This window comes from Canis lupus, chromosome 16 (assembly GCF_011100685.1).
Source record: "Canis lupus familiaris isolate Mischka breed German Shepherd chromosome 16, alternate assembly UU_Cfam_GSD_1.0, whole genome shotgun sequence".
Classification (NCBI taxonomy): Eukaryota; Metazoa; Chordata; class Mammalia; order Carnivora; family Canidae; genus Canis; species Canis lupus.
Genome location: NC_049237.1, coordinates 3,258,943 through 3,280,849, shown reverse-complemented (window position 1 = coordinate 3,280,849; position 21,907 = coordinate 3,258,943). Strand labels below are relative to the sequence as shown.

At 33.6% G+C, this 21,907-nt stretch overlaps 1 protein-coding gene across 1 annotated transcript in view; it reads left to right on the top strand.

The window, feature by feature from the left end:
* The window catches only part of CNTNAP2 (contactin associated protein 2), a 2,034,882-nt gene that overhangs the window by 650,143 nt on the left and 1,362,832 nt on the right, over window positions 1-21,907 (top strand). The window lies entirely within an intron of this gene.

Sequence of the window (21,907 nt, the reverse complement as noted above, 5' to 3'; positions counted from 1 at the left end):
GGGAGCTGCTCTCCAGGTGTGGTGCTGACACAACACCTCCTCTCCTCACAATGAATGGCACTTCCTTGGTTATGCTAGGAGACCTCCGTCATTCTCCCCTAATACACACATCTAGGAAGATATTTCTTTCCGATGGCCCCACATTTTTGTACTTGTGGAAAACGTGATATTCCTACTTCCCTTTTCTCCTGTCATTTTACATTCAATATCTCCTCCACAGAAACAGTTTTCTTCACCATAACACATTAAGTTTTGCCTAAGAGCCCTAATTATGCAGCCAACTCTCTGAGACTTCAATCATTCCTCAGTTTTACTCAACCATGTTTCTCTGTGTGGACCCCACCTGAGATGAGTAAGAAATATTGCAAAGAGGGGTAACTAAAGATATAAGTTAAAAACAAAGAAAACAAATGCCTCAGGTACATTTTAATCAATAAATCAGTGAGAAGGAACATAGGATGTCAGGAAAAAAAAAGATGAACATCTATTACCCTAGCTACTCAATAATTAGTGATTTGATTTTGTTTCTCAGATCAGAAAAACTGCAGTAAAGATGAACAAATACAAATGTTGAAGCAGGTGGTAAAAATCTGAGTTCAGAAGGATTCTAAAACTTAGGAATTTAGGCAAGATATGAAAAAACTATGATATGAATTAAGTGTTGTTGAGTCTCATAATATGTTAGGCATCATATTAAGTGCTTATAATGGTAATGACAATTGACTGCCCAACAAGAATTAACCCCTACATGGTCATTCTAAGGCTTTCTTATGAATCATTTCCCCCCACATGAGTAATGAGATTAAGAAAGAGCGTCACTTCTCAGTGATGAGACCTAAATGAATATCTTCTAGATGATGCTTTGGAAAGGTCAATTATCAAATGGCCCAAAGAAAGACAGTTTTCTGGGTATCACAAGCAAGTGTGACACCTGTGTCTGCAGCCACCACTAGTCCTAGAATGAAGTTACCTCTTGGAGAACTGAATGAATCCTGGTTCTCTCACTCTTTTATATTCTCTACTTCTGATGTCCTTGTAATGAAAGATATCTCCTTTTCTTGTTTGAGAATATTAGAGAAAAGTTTCCTTTCTTTTTTTTTTTTCTCCACACTTTTATTTAAATTCCAGTTAATTGAAACACAGTGTAATATTAGTTTCAGGTGCAGAATTTAGTGATTTATCACTTACATACAACATTCAGTGCTCATCACAAGTGCTCTCCTTAATACTCATCACCTATTTAATCCATTTTTCCACCTCCCCACCAGAAACCATCAGTTCATTCTCTGTAGTTAAGAGCCTGTTTCTTGATTTGCCTCTCTTTTTTCTTACCATAGTTTCATTTGTTTTGTTTCTTAAATTCTACATATAGGTGAAATAATACATTTGTCTTTCTCTGACTTATTTTGCTTAGCATAATACTCTCCAGCTCCATCTATGTCACTGGATTTATTTATTTATCATTTATTATTATTATTTATTAAAACACAATAGGTGAAGGGGCATATAAAATATATGTATAGTTCTTAAATAGCAATATGATGAAAACATACATACCCATTACCAGGTTAAGAACAAAGCATAGAATATACCTGAAGACTTTCCAAGTCACATCACCCCTCCCATCCCAATAGTAACCACTATCCTGAATTCTGTATGTACTATTTCTTTAATGTTTAACTTAGTTGTATTCTATGAAATGGCCTATATTGGATAAAGTTTGCTCTACCTGACATATTCATAGACTTCAACTGTATCTTTCTATCATCTCTGTATATATCCCTATATAATTTATTAACTATATTATTCAGATAAATTTGCCTCTTTCTGAACTTATTAAAAGCTTAATATTAAAGTTTGAAAAAAGGTAAAGAATATTTTTTGGAAATTTTCTTTAGCTCTTTGAAAGTGCAAATAAAGTTGCAAATAAAAATAAAGGTAATTAAACTTTTAGAAATGCAATTCAAACATTTTCATGTTGCTAAGATTTAGTTATTAGTTGATGAACCCAGAAGTAATTCTCCTGTCCTCAGAAAATATTGGCAAAATATGGCGCTAATACCGGAGAAATCAAGGACTTTGAATATCAGAAATAATAATATCATTGGAGGAAGAGAAGGAAGAATCGGAATGAATGAATATGATTCTGTAATTGGATCATAATTGAAATAACCAGAGATTAACTAGATGGAATGATGGAATATATGGTCTCTTCTGCAAAAATATGCAAAAATATGTAACATGGATAAACTTTTAAAAGAACAAGTAAAAATCAAGAAAATGGACTGTTAAGGACAGATAGAAACAAACCCACAGCTTTAAAATTGTAATTGGCATGGTTACAGTGAACATTTATCAAGTGTCAGGATAAGGGAGCACATGAAAACCTGAAAAAGCTTAGTTTGAACAAATAATGTGATATACCACACTGAACCATTCTTCATATCCCTAGTGCCCATATAGATATTACTGTTTGATTACTGCAATCTTTCCCACTGAGCCTGGAGGTAACCACAAAAGCTATTTCAACATATATATCCAAGCAACCATTACCTATCACTCAGAATAGGAAATTGAGAAAAGATTTTTTTCCCCATCAACTTCTCAAAGCTCTTCCAAGACAAAAGAATATTCTATCTACAATTTGAGGCAATTGTTACCACATGGACTTGTAAGCATGGTTATCTTCATGGGTACTGACCACCACAAGGCAAGTGTGCTAAATCCTAAAGGCCTGTCACCTCCAACCACTTCTACTTTTTATAGCCAAGATACATTTTCATTTGAACTATGCACATGTATAGAGACTGTTTGCAAAGGTAAATATAAAAAAGCTACAACTGTATGGAAAAAGTTTAAAAATGAAAATTATTATTTATATTTGAAACCTCTGATTATTTTCACTGTTGCTTCCAATAAGACTTCATTTGTGATCATGTACTATTTCCTCATACCTTTTATGTAAAGTCTATCTCAAATATGTTCTAGGTATATCCTTAGAAGAGAGGCTTTTTTTTTCTCTTATAGCTTTGAAACAGGAAATGCATAGAAGCAATTGCTAGTCAGAATCAGAGTGAATGAAGAAACAACTTGTGGGATAATATGAAGAGCCTGAGGATATCAAGGTAAACAGTAGGGAGGGCTGGATGGAAACCAACAGAAATGTGCATGTATTGAGGATAAGGACGAAAATATTAGAGTCTATGGGTCTGACCTGGAAGCAGAGATCTAGATGAGGTGTATAGCAGGCAGGTAGAAATTGGATTCTCAAGCTCTGGAGAAAGATGCAGGCTGAAAGTGAAGATACTGAAGCCATAAACTACAAATGATCAGTGAAGAGGAAAAGATTGCATGTGGTCACTCAGTGAGTAAGTAGAAAAGAGAGAGCCAATGATAAAGAGATGCATCAAAATTCAGTTGACAGGCTAGGAAAACATGCCGACAAATAAAACAAAAGAAAAAAAATTAAATGTAGTCAGAAATACTAGGAAAACCAGTTACAGTGGAGGAGGAAAGTCAGCTACCGTAATAATCAGAGATTTGAGATTACCTTTAGAGATGAGTACCTGGCCAGAATTTAAAACAGGATTTTAAATAGAATAGTGCTTGAGGAAGGCACACAAACAGGTATGTGGTGAGAAATATTTAGCAAATATTTCTCAAAATCACTTTTATCATACAGAATATACAATGAACAATGGGCCATAAAGGAGATATGGTCTCTGCCCTCATGGAGATTACAGCTAATCAGAATAAAGATGTGATTATAAAGTATATGTTTAAAAAAATAGTTGTGGATGGTGTGAGGGGGTGGGGAGAACAAGAGAAATAGCTCAGAAGACAGAGGTAGGGGAAAAGACAGGGGTGGTCAGGAAGGCTGCTGCATACCAGGGAGACTGGTTTACTTCTTTCTTTTCTTTTTTATAGGATAGAAAAAAAATTGAACATGTTTCTAAACTAAGAGGAGAAACTAATGGAAAGAATCTGAGAGTAACAGAGTTCATGAAGTAGAAACAAAGCTATTAACATTTATAGAGATCCTCCCATTTGGCAGGCACTGCACACATACTCTTTGGTTTTAGGCAAGTTCTAGAACAGCCTCTATAGTCCATAAGTACATGAACGAGGTAGAAGCATATTTATCTGAATGATATTTGTTTTCTAGTCATTCCTATGAAGATTGAAGAGATAATGTATAAACATGTATTAAATATACAAATATGTTAATCATCTGCATTAATTTTAAATATATATTTCTAAACTTAAATAAATCACCTAAGTACACTTAGGGTATTTGTTTAAACAAATGAAAGACATATCTTGAAACAAAAATAATTCCTTACTATTATCATGATATTGTTGATCACGTCTGCTAACACATATATACCAGGGCCTCAAGAATAGTATTAGCCCAGAACAATAAAAACCTTTGAATGACAAGAAAGTGAATAACCATGATGCATATGGGCATGCTTTCGCATCTCTTCTTATTGACCAGCAGCTCTCACACGGACTATTGATACAACACTTATAAATTGGAAAATCGTCAACACTCATAAATGGGAAAATCGTGGATTGAACTTGTTTCTCTCTTTGCATGTTTTTATATGAACATTTATTTTCACATTTTCCTTAATATTTCATTTTCTTAAATGTATATTAAAATTCAAAAGTTTAATAATTATCGTGAGCTGTTTTCTTAAGTGAACAATTTTTTGAAATTGCTTTATTTGATAAAATTGACACAAAACCTTGGGTAAGGAACAAAGTACTATACAAATGCACTAACACCACTGTTATTAGTATTATTTTAATTACGTCTAAATTGCTGACACCTGGAAATTGTCAGTCTATCTCTAAGCTTTAGGTGACTAAATGAAAATCATCTCCTAATTTAAAAACTATAATCTGAAGAATATCAACATTCAGTGAGACTATTTTAAAACATGAACTCTAGCTCATATTCTGTGGGCCTGATATTTCTTCTTTATCAAGATTATCAGGGTTATGTTACATTGCTTCACTTGCCTACATGAAATGGCTAAAGAATGAAATTACATCTGATCAAACAAAGAACAGATACTTTTACATGATTTACTGGATTTTGGGACTTTGGTGCCTCATGAATATTTAAAAGATAAATGTATTTAGCAATCTGAATATAGATGCATGCGGATAATATGTTTGAGACTTTGGCAAATCAATTAACCTCTGGGCATTCAATTTTGAATAAAGGAGTTATTATTTGTTGGCAATTGTGTAACCATTCTAATTAAAAGGAACTTGCCAACCCTTTTAATTATCTGTCCTTTGAAGCATCCTCTTGTGGATAAAGGCTAACATGCCCTTTTAATCAGCTAATATATTGGGGAAAATAAAGGTAAATAATTGATCTGGTGCAAAGTCCGTAGTAGTGATTAGACTTTAGAAGCCAGAACTTCCCCCATTATCACCAATTCTTTAGATGACTTGTTCATATTAAAGCCATTTATTCTATTTTAGGTAATTTTGTATTTTAAGAATTAAGGAATTATGTGTTTGAAATAGTGAATGAATTATTTAATTAAATCTTATGCTACATTTCAAATATAATGTTCAGATTTCATAACATTAAAAAGAACAAGTTAGGGATCCCTGGGTGGCACAGGGGTTTAGCGCCTGCCTCTGGCCCAGGGCGCGATCCTGGAGACCCAGGATCAAATCCTACATCGGGCTCCGGGTGCATGGAGCCTGCTTCTCCCTCTGCCTGTGTCTCTGCCTCTCTCTCTCTCTCTCTGTGACTATCATAAATAAGTAAATAAAAATAAAAAAAAAAGAACAAGTTACATTTGGACCTTTCCTACTGAAAATGAATGTAAAAAATTGTGTATTTTGGCAACTTCTGTATCCTAGTGTTTTATCCCTTGAAGAAACAGTAATGGATCACTTATTGATAATAACAGTACCTCAAATCCCCCATGATATGCGGGAATCTCTTCCAAAATTAACACTCAATGCAACACATTCCTTATGAACAAGAACTAAGATTTATTCATAATATTCATATTTTTACCATGAGAGAAAGACATGATGTTGGTTGGCTGTCCATCAAAGACTTTATAGAGAATCATCAAAGGTTAAAGCTGATGCTATTAATCAGATGATATTCTCATTTTCTTCTGAAGATTTTGTTAAGCCTCACTTGGCCAGGAATTCAAAAATCTATGAAACATAAGCACGCACTCTCACATTCTTTCACTTGAGTACAGCCGTGTACACAAACATGGCCCTATCCACATGTCTCTCCATGGGTCAGTGCTGTAATAAAGACTCTGGGGAATAGTGTGGTCATTCCAGATCCTCCAGTTATTAGACTGTCTCAAACAGACTCAAAAAAAAACCAGTATTATATCATTCTTGTGCTCAAGTAAGCTTTAGTGCGTGCAGAGTTTCACTCAGTTGCTATTGTAGTAAATGTATATGGTCTCATACAGTTGGCCCTAAATGTGGAAATAATCCGTGAACTTATTAATTGGAGTCCTGCTTAATGTATATTTTGTAAAAAAAATATTTAATCACATGAAAAATCTTTTTTTTATATTAGTAGTTATGTGAAAGTGTGAAGCGAACAGTCAACCTGTATTTTAAAGAAAAACAATGACTAAAAACTTCTCGCATTCAAATCTTTAAACTTATCTTTTAAGCAGAAAGTACTTATGGCTCTACTGAATGGTGATTTGTTTTTGCTCAAACAGAGGTATAAATAACACAAGAAAATAAAGTGAAAGGAGTTTCATTAAAGTGTAGATAATTACTTGCTTACAATCTTTATTTGCCACTACATAATCATACTACTAAAACCTTTATTTAATATTTATCAACAGATGACAATTATTCGAGATAAGAAGTATGTCTTTCATATGACTCTATGCTTTAATTGAAATATTAGTCAAATGTCCACAAGGTATTTCTACAGTTAACTTGTAAAATGAGAATAGCTTCAATTCAAAAATACTAATTAAATACAGAATGTGATTCAATAAAAGTCACTGATGGCTAATTAAGGGAAGAATTATCAGACTTGAATGAAAATATATAATACATATAATCCTAATGAGAGAATATGTTATTTGCTTTCCTCCCCTGTTACTAGACATTCACTAACCAAATGTTTAACCTTGAGAAGAAACAAAGTTTTCCTGAGCACATACCATTTCCCAAATACTGAGCTAGGCAATTTAGGTTTTCTAAAGACAGTTTGAAGATAAAACACTCACTAGCATTTCCTTGCAGACTAATTAAGGAGAAAGGAGTTAGTTAACTATTAAAGAAGGGAAACACTAATTCAAGAAACAAGACTCACCTTAAACAAAATGTCCAAAAGCTTACCTATGTTTATCAAAGGCTTGGCCTTTCAATGCTTTTTTTCCTTCCTCCTTTTCTGCCTTCCTTCTGATTGATTTGACGTTGTTGTTGAAGTTACAGTGTTTGTTATTCCATTTTTTGTTCTAGAATGTAAATAACAATTTTGGTAGTTACTATTATATTTTAAAGTATATCTTTCTTGATATATAATGTCATTCAATGTCTTTACACTCTTCTTTACTATAGTAAGGGTCTTAGAATATTTATGAAAGCCAGACAAAAATTACAAGAAAAGAAAATTACATATCAGTATTTGTAAGACACAAAAATAATTAGAAAATTAAATCTAACAACATTTAAACAGATAATGCATTATGACTAGGTGAAGTTTATCCTTAAGAAAACAAGATGGGTTCAACATTAAAAAATCAACCAGTGCAGATCACCACATGTAATTATCTCAATAGATGTAAAAAAAAAAAAACAAAAAAAAAAACACATTTGACTAAATCCAACATCCAATGACAATAAAACAACTTAACAGAAATAGAAGGGAAGCTTTTGACTTTTGGCTCAGAGGAGGAGAAGGTGCAACTGTCTTTGGTTGTCCTGAATCCAGGTTCATCCAACACCAGCCACCTCCACCATGTGGCCTAAGTTCGACCAGAAAGAAATCAAAGTTGTGTATCCAAGTAGCACTAGTTGGTGCTACATCTGCTCTGGCTCCAAAGATCAGCCCGTGGGGTCTATCTCCAAAAAAAAGTCAATAATGACATGGCCAAGGTAACTGGTGGTTGGAAAGGTCTGAGAATTATAGTGAAGCTGACCATTCAGAACAGACATGTACAGATTGAAGTGGTACCTTCTGCCTCTGTCCTGTTACCAAAAACCTCAAGGGATGGCCAAGAGACAGAAAGAAGGAGGAAAACATTAAGCACATGGAATCATCACTTTTGATGAAATTGTCAACATTGCCCAATGCTAAAGATCTAATCTTTAGTTAAAGATCATTAAAGACCATTGAAGAGATCCTGGGGACTACCCAATCTGTGTTGATGGCCGCACCTCTCATATCACTGTAGTTGACATTGGTAATGGTGCAGTGGAATGCCCAATTAGTTAAGAATTACAAAGGAAATTATTTCAATAAAGGATCATTAACAACTAAAGGAGGAGGAGGAAGAGAAGGAATAGGGAGGGGGAGGGGGAGGAAAAGAAAGCTATATCAAAATCAAAATGATAATGGACATCTATGAAAACCTATGGCTAATGCAATATTTAATGTTAAGAGACAGAATGTTTTCCCACTGATTTGCAAACAAGGATATGTTGTCACACTTTTATTCAATGTTGTGCTGAAGATCTTAGTCAATCAATAATAAGAATAAAAAGAAGCATAAAGACTGGGAAAGAAGAATTAGATTTGCCTGTATTTACAAATGATGTGATTATTCATTTGGAAATTTCTAATCAATCTTTAAAAACATTAGTCTAAGTAATGAGTGAATTTAGCAAGGTAACAGGATGCAAGCAAGATTAATACAAAAAAATCAATTCCACATGCTAGTATCAAACATTTGAAAAATGTAATTATAAGAGAAGTAGCATTTAAAATAACATCAAAAGGCTTAAAATACTAATTTTTTGATATAATCAAAATCATGCTTACCTTATACACATAAAATTACAAAATATTTCTGTATGAAATAAAAATACAACTAACTGGGGAAATATGTTTGTTGATTGGAAGACACACTTGTTAATTTGTTCATTCTCTGCAAATTGATCTGTAGATACAATATATTCTCAGTCATATTTCTAGTAGGATTTTTGGAGTTTTTAAAAATAAATTTACAAGATGATTTAAAATTTACTTGAAACTACTAAAGGCCAACAATATACAAAACTATTTGGGAAAAAAAGGATTTATAAGAATCTCAAAAACTGCTATAATGCTATAGTAATACAGATAGTGTAGTATAGCTGTAAAAATAAATACATAGGCGGAGAATAAAAAGCTGCCTGTCTATAAATAGGCCATACATATGTGAATAATTGATTTTTAACAAAGCTACCAACATAATTCAAAGGGGAGAATAGTCGTCTTTAGTCGTCTCAGCAGTGTTGGACTGATGATATCCATATGGAGAAAATGCACATTGACCCTTGCCTCACACTCTATCCAAAAATAAATTAAAATTGGATCATGCACCTAAATGTAGGAGCTACTGTTTTTAAACTTCTAGAAGAATACATAAAATATTCACAATCTTGGAATAGTCAACAATGTATTAGAACACAAAAAGTAGTAGCAATAGAAAAAACAACTAATAGATAATAATACATAAATATTGAAAGTGTCAGGGCACCTGGGTGGTACAGTGTGTTAAGCATCTGCCTTTGGTTTAGGTTGTGAGCCTAGGGTCCTGGGATGGAGCCCCACGTCAGTCTCCCTGCTCAGCAGGGAGTCTGCTTCTCCTTCTCCTTCTGCTGTCCTGCTGCTTGTGTTCTCTAGCTCTCTGTCTCTGTCAAATATACAAGTAAATAAAAATTTTAAAAACATATTTGAAGTCTCTGTTCTTCACATGCCACATTAGCAAAATGAAAAAACAAACCACAAACTGAGAAAGCATTCTGACAAAACATGAATCTAGTCAAAGTCTTGGATCCAGATGAATAATACTCTGTTTTCTCTAAAAAAAAAAAAAAAAAAATCCTTGCATAATTAATACTACCTTGGTGTTGGTTTTTCAGAGGACTCAAAATGACTTAATATTCTCCTTGTATTTCTTATCATATATATTATTCGGAGAAAATTCACCAATTTCTATTATCATTCTGAAGTGCTGTCCTAACATAATAAGTCCTTTTACCTACTGAATTTAGTGCTACTTTTCATAGAATTTTCATGTTTTCCCTGATAGTTTCCCATCTATTTATTTTACTTTCTTAGTGATAAAAAATTGGTGTGGCTTCAGGCTAGTGTCCCTAAAATACATGTACAGATTCAAGGAAAGTCTGAGATGAAAGTAAAATTTTCCATTGGAAATGAAGATTCCAAATCTTAAATTTTAGGTAGCTCTGTATGTGCCTCTGTAATTAAATAATATCTTCCACTGTTTTCCAAAATAATTTCCTTTTAATTTCTTTTTTTATGTTTCAGGGTATAGTTAGAGTTCAGAAGATTTAATGTTTGAGAGATTATGAAGGAAAATATTCTTAGTTTAAGTCCTGCCCATAACAAAGTAAATACTCACTTATTATTGATTGACACTAATTAGGTTGTGCCAAATAAGAAAACAATTAGCAAGTAGTATTATCATTGCCACAAATTTTTCAAAGTTAAAAATAAAATATAAAATAAAATGTACTACTATATAGTTTATTTATGATAACTTTACATAAAATTGGGCCTGCATTTGGCATTTGGCTGAAGGAGTAACAAAAGTTGAAATCTTGAGTGCTTGTCTATGTGGCTATGAAATAGTTCATTTATGCCTTCATACTAATTTAACTTTTGGAAATATAATTTATAAAAATGCTTATACTCAAAGATGTTTTCATAAATGTTCATAGGCATTATTTATCATAGAGCAGAGGTAGAAACTATTATCCATCAGTAAGTTTGTGAAATAAATTACAGTATACTCATATGGTAGAAAATAATGAAGCCAAGAGAGTTGTGTATGTACTGCAATAGACACATAACCCTGAATATAGGCTTACATATGAAAAGAAAGCAGCACTCATATGACACTGTATGTTAACTATACTGGAATAAAAATAAAAATAAATGAATGTAAAGTGGGGAAAAAAGTTGCTATATCATATGTGTTATATGATATGATTCTGTTAATATAAGTTATTTTATAATAGATGCATATAAAAATCTGGGAAGATATATGGAAAACTCTTAATCATTAAGGAAATGGTTTTCAGCAGGACATTGATTTTTAATATTAATACATTTATATTTTCAAATCATTTTTTAAGATTTTGTTTATTTGTTCATGAGAGACACAGACAGAGAGGGAGAGACACAGGCAGAGAGAGAGCCCAACGTGGGGCTCACGACCCAGGGATCATAACCCGAGCCAAAGACACATGCTCAACCACTGAGCCACCCAGGAATCCCTATATTTTCAAATCTTTAAAATAAGCTTATTTTATAGTCACTTTTTAATCCCCATGTGGAAAACAGAAGCTGATTATTCCTTATTCAACCTAACTTAAAGGTACATACATACACTAAATGTTCTGCAATAATCACTATTTTAAGTTTCTAGGTATATTTTTCTTAGAGTATGAAAAAGCACCAGTATTTTTGACATGTGTCAATTAAAGGAGTCATGATTAATAATGGATACAATAAAAGTTTTATTATAAAACAAGCATATTAATTTTTTTGTTATTCTAATGCTGTCAACAATTATAACCTTTATTAAATACTTAAATAAAATATGAGCCTCTATGCTCATGGTAGGTAGTTAAATATTTAGAATCAGAAGAATGCCAACATAGCTGTATTATGTATTCAGGAAGTGGGGGAGGGAAAACTAAGAAAATCATAATTTTCAGATTGTCAGGTTATACACATGTTGTAAGTATGCATGAGTAGATAGATTCATTCATTTTAAAGACTTATATGTGAAATGGCTTCTAAAATTTCCTATTAGGACACATTTATTAACATGGCATTTCAGGAGCAATTTTATGATGAGTTAAGCACCTTTTGAATGAAAATATTAAGAATATATAAATACATTTTTTTTTTTTTAGAGAGAGAGAGAGATCAAGAGTTGGCGGGGGTGGTTAAGAGCAAAGGGAGAGAGAATCTTAAGCAGGCTCTGAGCTCAGCATGAAGCCGGACATGGGACTCGATCACATGACTGTGAGCTCATGATTTTTAAGCCAAATTCAAGAGTCAGATGCTTAACCAACTGAGCCACCTCAGCACCCTAAAAATATTAGAAATATTTAATAAGGATTCCTAGGATCATTTAATTCTTACTAATTCTGTTTATTCGTGCCACTTCCCAAATAGCTACTTTAGCTCAGTCATCAAATAGGGGCCAATCTGAATAGTTACAGATAAGAAAAGTTAGTAACTTGGGCACAAATAAGTTGCTGTTTTGAGAGGAGAGTTGAAGAACATTGTCTGAGAAGTATTTTCTTATTTGAAGCCTTTTTTCTAGATTGTCTGTTTCATGACACTTTAACCTTTGATATTCCTATTCCTACTATGATATTTGCAAGAGAGTAATAACTTTTCAATAAAATAACAACATGGGCATTATTTTGTTACAATTACCAATATTTACAATTTAATTGAAAATTATCCTAAGTCATTGAGAGTAATCTGTTTGTTGTGAAGAAACTGGAAAAAATGTAGGATATTTTACTTCTAATATGTTCAGTATAAATAAGCTTAAACAAGTAAAACAGGACTGTAAGTCTTTTGCTTTGCAAACTGATACATCACATTTGCTGTTCCCCAAAGAATTTCCTTCCTAATTATGTTTTGTTCTAGATAACATTAAAGATCATTGGCATTCCCATAATACACTACAGGGTATCTGCGTGAAAATTGCCTGGAAGCAATGTTGGCTGATGGGAGAATGCTAGCTTATATTAAAATAACTGTTAAGGATCTATCAATAGAAAAAAAGAGAGAGAGAGAGTTAATTACATTAGTACTTATCTCTCTTCTCTTTTGGACAGGTTAAATTAGTGGATTCATTTTTATAAATTGAATTCTTCATTGGAAGATATGTCATCCATCTGTATGAAACAGATATTGCAAGGAAAGAGGATAATCATATATACACCCTCCCCCAAAAATAAACTTTTAAAGATAACTAGAATTTAAATAAAAACTTGATACAAAACATATGTGTTTTTAAATATCATTATTTTTCTTGTGGCAAAGAAAAGTTTAAAACATTGAAAATATGTGACAGAAATGGGGCTTTGCCTGGACTTTCACATAAATCCGCCTTGCACTTTATGTTTAACCATTTTGTGTTCTTGTTTTAAAAAAGAGATCCTAGAGGGCAGTAGGTTCTGTGCAACTTCATTATTAGTACAACAGCCACAGCACATTACTGGCTTGATAAGAAACCCAATAACTGACAGTGCCTGTGTAGGGCTTTGAACTGACACTTATAATTAAGTTTTAATTAGCTCTCAAAAATACTGAGAGCTTATTTAAGACCTCCAAATTGAATACTGCACGCTTAGTTGGGAGACCTGAATGCATCCCAAACATATCAAAATAACTGTCAAATATATTGTATGCGCCTTCCAAGATAATAGCTAGAAGGCTTAACATCTATCTTTAAAAAAAATGGTGTATATAAAACGTTCATGGAAGTTCTTTCATACATTTAAGTGAATGGTTTTAAGAGTACTATCTTTATTATTTTAGTAAATATGATTGCAAACATGGTTCTGTGCCTCTATTTAATTAAGGAGTATTGTCAGGAGAAAAACACACTTTAACCAAAGTTTGAGTTATCTTAATTTCAAATGGGAATAGTCTTTATTCATAGCAATTCCAACAGAATGCTTACATTTTACTAATAAATACGAATTGCCTTTTTTCCCAATATTCTGACCCATGAGAAATTGTGCCAGACCCCCCCCCATTCCTAATTCTTGGGTACCTCGCAGATTACAAATATTTAAGTAATTGTTGTTTCGAACTCCCAGCACTGGAGAAATCTCGATGTCTTTTCAATGCAGCAGATGTATTTAGACCATGACTTTCTTACGTGACTGTCTATCCATGCTGTGCATCATATGGTTTAAATTCATTACTGGAAATAACCCTTCCCACTCCTGCCCACTCCTCCCTATGCATACAGAATAAGAATTTTAAGCAGGGGACACATTTTGTCACAGAGAACAAAAGAACTAAAATGGAAAAATAGTATCTGTGTTATTGGTTCTGTTATTTTCATTTCTTCTGAAATCATCTCTTTTCACTAGCCTGATCTGGCTCATATTTTAGTTATTTCAAAGGATGTACTGTGTTTCCTGTTGCCTTTACAGATATTTGTTGAATGACTATACTAATTAGCTACCCGCTGTGTATTGAGTACTTTGTGAGGCTTAGCAGTTAAATGTGAGGCCCCAAAGGTAGATATAGTTCAGAGGCTGTGCAGTGACCCTCTTGGGGTTGGAGGTGGGGTCCCAGAGGATCTAAATTATGAGCAAGGGACTGGGGGGGTAGGTTGTGTGTGAAGAATTGTAAGCTCAGAGAATATCAGGTAGAGCTTGTGTGGGGAACTACAAAAGGTATCCTAATTTCTGTATGACAGCATATGCCAAGGTGAGAGCAGAGGCCCAAGGTAATGAGGTCATAATTGGAGGGGAAAGTGATTATTATTTCAGGGGGCCTAGGTCATGTCCTGTTCATACATGTTTATCTTAAAATGCTGGTATACTAATGACTTCTCTTCAACTTCATATTTCTAAGAGGCCACACAAGTAGAAGCTTTTCTTTTGTCATGACTTTAAAAATATTAGTTGCAAATATTTTTTTTTTTCCAGAACATGGCTTATGCTATGTGTTTAATAAGTCAGGATTTGGAGGGGACACCAAATTAAGTCAGGGATTTCTCTCTCTCTCTCTCTCTCTCTCTCTCTCTCTCTCCCTCCCTCTCCCTCTCCCTCTCTCCCTCTCTCCCTCTCTCCCCACCCCCCCCCCTTTTTAAAGAATTACACACATTTCAGGACAACTAAACCAGAAAGAAATAGATTTCATAATAAAGGGTCAATTCAATGCACCCAAATGAGAATCACTTTTCAGTTTTGGGGAGAAATGACAATGCAGGATGGACATACCAAGTTTGAAGTTGAAATCTAAGGCCAGTAATTAGAAATGTGTATACAAGATACTGAAAGTAACATGTCTGAGGGAGAAATCCATCAAAGTGAATTCACGTATTGTAGAAAACAATGTGGCATAATTAAGTGAAAAAGAGTGTCAATTAGGACTTTGTCTAGAAAAATAAAACGAGCAATTTATAACAGAATTTTGTTTGTAATCTCAGCTATAGACTAATTTTTCAAATTAAGTGGTCTTCCAAATATTGAGATGATTCTTGCAATAAAATCAATAACATAATGTCTCATTCCATTTTTACAAAAAAAAGAGCAGTATCAGTTGTTTCAATGAACTCTTTGATCATTTGATATTCAAATAATTTAATTTTGAAATGCTGATTATGTTATCATTCTTGTCGATTTCTCCTCATTAGAATTAATATAACCTGTGTGTGTCTGTGTGTGATTTGAATTGCCCTGTGTCTACCATCAATGTTAGAAAGGCCACCATCTATGGAAAAAATGTGCAGTTTCATTTTATAGGCAATTTACATTTTTTTCAGTAACCTCCACACCCAGTATGGACCCCAACGTGGGGCTTGAACTCACAATCCTGAGATCAAAACCTGATCTGAGATCAAGAGTCAGAAACTGACTGAATCACCCAGGTGTCCCTAATTTACATTTTATTTGCACTATAATCAGTGAGTAACTGACTAATTGATATGAAATGCAGAGGTAGACTCTAGTGCAGAAAAGCAAAAATGAATGGAGACTGAGTTTATAAGTAATAATCATGAGCAGTTGAATTTTGTTCTCTTCCCAAACAGCGCTGAGGGAATTCAGATGAGAATTCTTCTATAAAACACTAACCAGGTTGTGTCGTCGGGACTTACCAACAAAATCTGAGGCTTCCCCTCAGCCTGGTTGACCTGTAGACAGTTTTCTTCCCGACTCTAGGCACTGGCTACTTTCTCTTGGAACATTTACTTTAGAAAACTTATAATTGTAAATTCTTACTGTGCCCGTCTGAGATGTAAGTCTTATAAAACTGGCAAGAGACCAGTTTTGCAACCAAAGACTGTCATCTCTTTGAACTATAAGCATCAGGGATGATAGAGCTGCTGTTTCCCAGTCTTGGTTTGGAGCCTACGTGCCTAATTCTGATGAGCCCCTTAATTCAAGGGTGTGCAGCTATCACCAGTTATGAAGGCAGGAGAAAGTTTACTTATGAGGGAAATGAAGTCAATTAGTGAACACAAGTGGCCTATGATCAATGTCCATCACCCTGGGTTTTAAAAATATTCCAATCCTTGTTGGATGGTGGAGCTCGAATGAGTTTTAGCCTCTCTTCAGGGTCACAATAATCTTCTTTGCCTGTTTACCTTTGCCCAGTGCAATTTTTGCTTTGACAAAACCCATAAGAAACCACAATCAGATGAGCTGGGGCTTCAAGAACTTAGATCTATTTGACATGAAGAGAAGTTGTGAGGTTTTGGGCCACTCCATCTTTGCATCTCTGAATCTCTCCCAGGCCCAGTAGCACCACAGACCCTACTGGTTATGTTCTTACTGTGGTTTAAATATTGCTGATAAACCCCAGAGGACATGATCTTCACCCTTCTTCTGTACATTAAGTTGGATTTCATAAGTCATTTTGTGTTACTCTGTTCCTGTCTTTTCCTTTTACAACTCCTTAGTAAAGAAAACCTATTTTTCAAATTATTGTGATTATAGTTTCAGTTTTGAAAAGTGTGCAATTGAGATTACATAAAACAAAGGAACTAAAACTATATCATAAAATAAATTTCTTTATTCTGAGGATATTTGGCTTGTAGATTTCTAGAAAAATTGTCACTTCATTCTGCCTCAAAATGCTGCTCTGATCCTTTGGTATTATTCATGCCTTCAACAACCATTTACTGAACCTTTAAATTTGTGCCAGGAACCATTCTAGGAATACAGGATTTAAACATGTATTCTCAGGTTGCAGAGTCACCCTCTAGATCATTTTTATGTTGACCCAATTGCAATTTTAACCCAATATACATTATGCATTGCTGGCCTAAAGAGTATGAAAAAATCAAATAAAAAAAAAAGAAAAAAAAAGAGTATGAAAAAATCAGAAAGATTTTGGAAGAAATAGAACTTTTAGTTCTATTTCTAGTATATCATTGCATATTTGTTGTTCTGGCTTAAACATAAAATTAAGTAAACTTAGTCAAAAAAGTTATTTTATTTCATATTTCACCATTCCACTCGTTGGTATGTTTGTAATTTTTCACTTTTAACCATGACTCTGTTTAGCTTTCATTGATGACATTGAAATCTAAGAGATAAAATGAACATATGCTCAATCTGACTAAACATGTCAGATTCTTGTAATATGTTTTGTGTAAGAAAGGACTTGGTTATCAAGCAAAGAATAATAAAAAATACATTCAAAAACAGGAATAAGAAAGTTAATAAAGAGAGAGAGTGTATAAACTAATTTTCTTTAGCTATTAAAAGACAGGGATGGAATTGTAAAATTTTACAGCTTTCAGTGCCATTTGGATTATTTACAGGGAACAAGATAATTTGAAAACTGGCTACTTTTTATGATGTCACTTTCCATGATAGTTTTTCTATTTTGGAGGACTCTCAAATGTCATTACCTGAGCAAGAATGAGAACTGAAAATTCTATGAATTGTTTTTATTAAACCAGGCTATCCCTCTTCATAGTATACATTTCATTAATTACTCCTCTTCAGCATACTGTCTTAAGGTGTACACATACCATTTTTAGTTATTCTTTGCACACTTGAAGTAGTTCATAATAAAATGTTTAATGAACTACATAGAAAAGGTTTCACAACTTTACTGTTGCATTTTAAAATGACTCCTGCAGACACACTTAACTTTTTATTTTGGAGTGTGTTTGTGGTGTTTGTTCATGGCCCTTAACGATCACAGCTGCTAAAGCAAAGTCTGTCACCTTACTCTGAGTTGTAGAGATCTTCCATTTATTTGTCCAGATCTGCTATTTGTCATTTCACCCACACATCTAGTCAAGGGCTGACTTCCATGGATTACTCCCATGGGTTAATTGACATACTTTGTCTTCAAGTTTCTCCTCGAATTTAGTTAGCAGATAACCCTGGAAGGAGACTGGAGGAAGGGAGAAAGTGATGATATTATATATATATATATATATATATATATATATATATATATATAATTTTTCTACAACCCTCCATTCATTTCTCTAGTAGTTTAGGAAATCACAAGTTAGATTCTTTTGTCCTCTCACCCTCTCTGAGTACTATTGCTGGTTTTGTTAATAAGACTATGCCACCCTTGACAACACGTTAGAAATAGATGACGTAAGGAGGAGTTAAGAGGCAATAATCTTTTTAAAAACATACATCTGGCTCTGCCATTTCTTTGTACAACTCTTTTAACAGTTTAACTTCACCCTCTGGGTAAAATCCAAGCTCTTCACTGCCACCGGTCTTTCACAAGTTGGCTGGTATCTGTTCCTGGATATCAGTTCTTCTTTCTTCACTTTTCACTTGACTCAAATAAGCACATCAGCCTTCTGATGCTCATCTCTTGAGAAGAGGAGCTTTTTTCCTGCTGATGACTTTTGCTTCAGATTACTCTCCCCACTAATCTTCCTTAGCTTTCCTCATCCCACCCACTCCAATTCATACACCACACCTCAAAGAATCTTTAGCAGGTCCCTTCAAAGTATCTTGAGTCCCTCTAAAACCTTACTTGAATTTATTTTTTATGACATGTATCTCGTAGGAACTTTATTCATTAATTTGTTCTATACCTTTCTTCTCTAACATATTAGCTTTATAAAGGAAAGGGCTTTGCCATGCTTACAATCACATTTTCAAACCAAGACCCAGGGTAGGCTTATAGTAACTGCTTAATAAATATTTATTGGACTAGTGAAGCAGAAGAAAGATAAATTAATAAAGCTACTCCATTTATAATTGCACAAAAATAATAAAATACTCAAGAATAAACTTAATCAAAGAGGTGAAAGATCTGCACTCTGAAAACTATAAAATATTGATGAAGGAAATTGAAGAAGACACAAAAAAGTGGAAAGACATTCCATGTTCATGGATTGGAAGAACAAATATTGTTAAAAAATGCCTAAGCAATCTACAGATTTAATGCAATCCCTACCAAAATACCAACAGCATTTTTCATAGAACTAGAACAAAGAAACCTTAAATATGTATGGAACCACAGAAAACCCAAACGACCAAAGCAATCTGAAAAAGAAAAACAAAACTGAAAGTATTACAGTTCCAGACTGCAAGTTGTATTACAAAGCTGCAATAATAACAAGTGGTACTGACACAAAGATAGACACATAGATCAATAGAATGGAATAGAAAACCTAGAAAGAAGACCCATGGTTATATTGTGAATTAATCTTCAACCAAGGAGATAAGAATATATAATCTGAAAAAGTTTCCTCAACAAATGGCGTTGGGAAACTGAAAAGCTACATGCAGTCTTTACGTTCTGTCTCCCTTTCTGATATTTCCCACACATTTCTTCTCCCTTCCCTTATATTCCCTTTCACTATTATTTATATTCCCCAAATGAATGAGAACATATAATGTTTGTCCTTCTCCGACTGACTTACTTCACTCAGCATAATACCCTCCAGTTCCATCCACGTTGAAGCAAATGGTGGGTATTTGTCATTTCTAATGACTGCTAACTCTGGGAAACAAACTAGGGGTGGTAGAAGGGGAGGAGGGCGGAGGGTGGGAGTGAATGGGTGACGGGCACTGGGGGTTATTCTGTATGTTAGTAAATTGAACACCAATAAAAAATTAAAAAAAGAAAAGCTACATGCAAAAGAAGGAAACTGGACCACTTTCTTATATCATACACAAGAATAAACTCAAAATGGATTAAGGGCTCCAACATAAGACTTGAAACCATAATTTTTTTTTTTTTTTTTAGAAAAGCACAGGCAGTCATTTCTCTGTTACTGGCCATAGCAACATCTTTCTAGATATGTCTCCTGAGGCAAGAGAATCAAAGGTAAAAATAAACTATTGAGACTATATATCAAAATAAAAGGCTTCTGCAGAGCAAAGGAAACAATCAACAAAACTAAAAAAAAAAATCTGCTGAATGGGAGAACATATTTGCAAATGACTTATCTAATAAAGTGTTATTATCCAAAATATATAAAGAACTGATACAACTCAACACCCCCCCCCAAAAAAAACATTTAAAAGTAAGCAGAAGACATGAATAGATATTTCTCTAAAGAATACATACAGATGGCCAAGAGACATGAAAAGATGTTTAATATCACTCATCATCAGGGAAATGCAAATAAAAACTGCAATAACATGTCACCTCACATCTGTCAGAATGGCAAAAATAAAAAAAAAATGCAAGAAACAAGTAGTGATGAAGAAGTAGAGAAAAGGGGACCCTCATGAACTATTGCTGGAAATGCAAACTGGTGCAGCCACTATGAGAGACAGCATGTAGAATCCTCAAAAAACTAAAAAATAGAACTATGCTATGATCCAGTAATCACAGTAGTGGATATTTACCCAAATAATATTAAAATACTAACTTTGAAGGAATATGTACATTCTTATGTTTACTGTAGCATTATTTACAAGAGCCAAACTATGGAAGCAGCCCAAATGTCCATTGATAGAAAAATGGATAAAGAAGATGTGAATTTTATTCAGCCATAAAAAGAATAAAATCTTGCCATTATGTGAAACAACATGGATGGAACTAGAAAGTATAGTCCTAATCAAAATAAGCTAGTCAAAGGAAGACAAATACTGTATGATTTCACTCATATGTGGAATTTAAGAAACAAATGAACAATGGGAAAAGAGAGAGAGTGAGAAAGAGAGAGAGAGAGACCACAAAAACAGACTCTTAACTATAGCGAACAAAGAGACGGTTACCAGAAGGAGGGTGGGTGAGAAGATGGGTTAAACAGGTAATGGGGATTAAGAAGTACACTTGTGATGATGAGCACTGGTGATGCATGGAATGATTGAATAACATTAGAAAATATTTTCCAAACAATCAAATCTTCATGTTAAAAAAAAGAAATGTTTTTCTTTGGTTTCCTTATTTATATATTAGCAGAATAATTTTTTGTCATTTTTTGAAATAATTCTTTTGTCATTTTTTGAAGCCTCAGTACCCATAGAGGGCTTATGATTTGGTTTATTGTATTTTAATCTGGTGCCTGAAAAGATTTAGGGAATGAAAGGTAATCCTCAGATTCACAGGGACTTAACTTCAGAAATGTCTTAGGAAATATATTTCCAAATTCTGGCTTTGTGTTTGCATAGTAAACCAGCAGCTTTTAAATGATATTTCTAAATCTGTTGAAGCTATGAAGTGAGCAAAATTAATTTTCAAGAGATGTTTATACGGAATTATTTTTATTACTAGCCAACTAATTATTAGAACTGACTAGATTCCAGGGAACTCTGAAAAAATCCTTTCAGAATTTTGAGCCAAATATGTTCTCTTTGAACTGCTATCCAGTGCACATGATATGAAACAATTCTAATTCTATTTACTTAACATTAGATCTTAAGTTCATGAACCAATAGAATATGTACTTGTTATAGGTAAATCCAATAAAACAATAATGGTTTTGTAAAAAAGCAATATATGTGAGTTTACTTCTCCATGCCACAGTTATAAAATCAGAATGTAGGA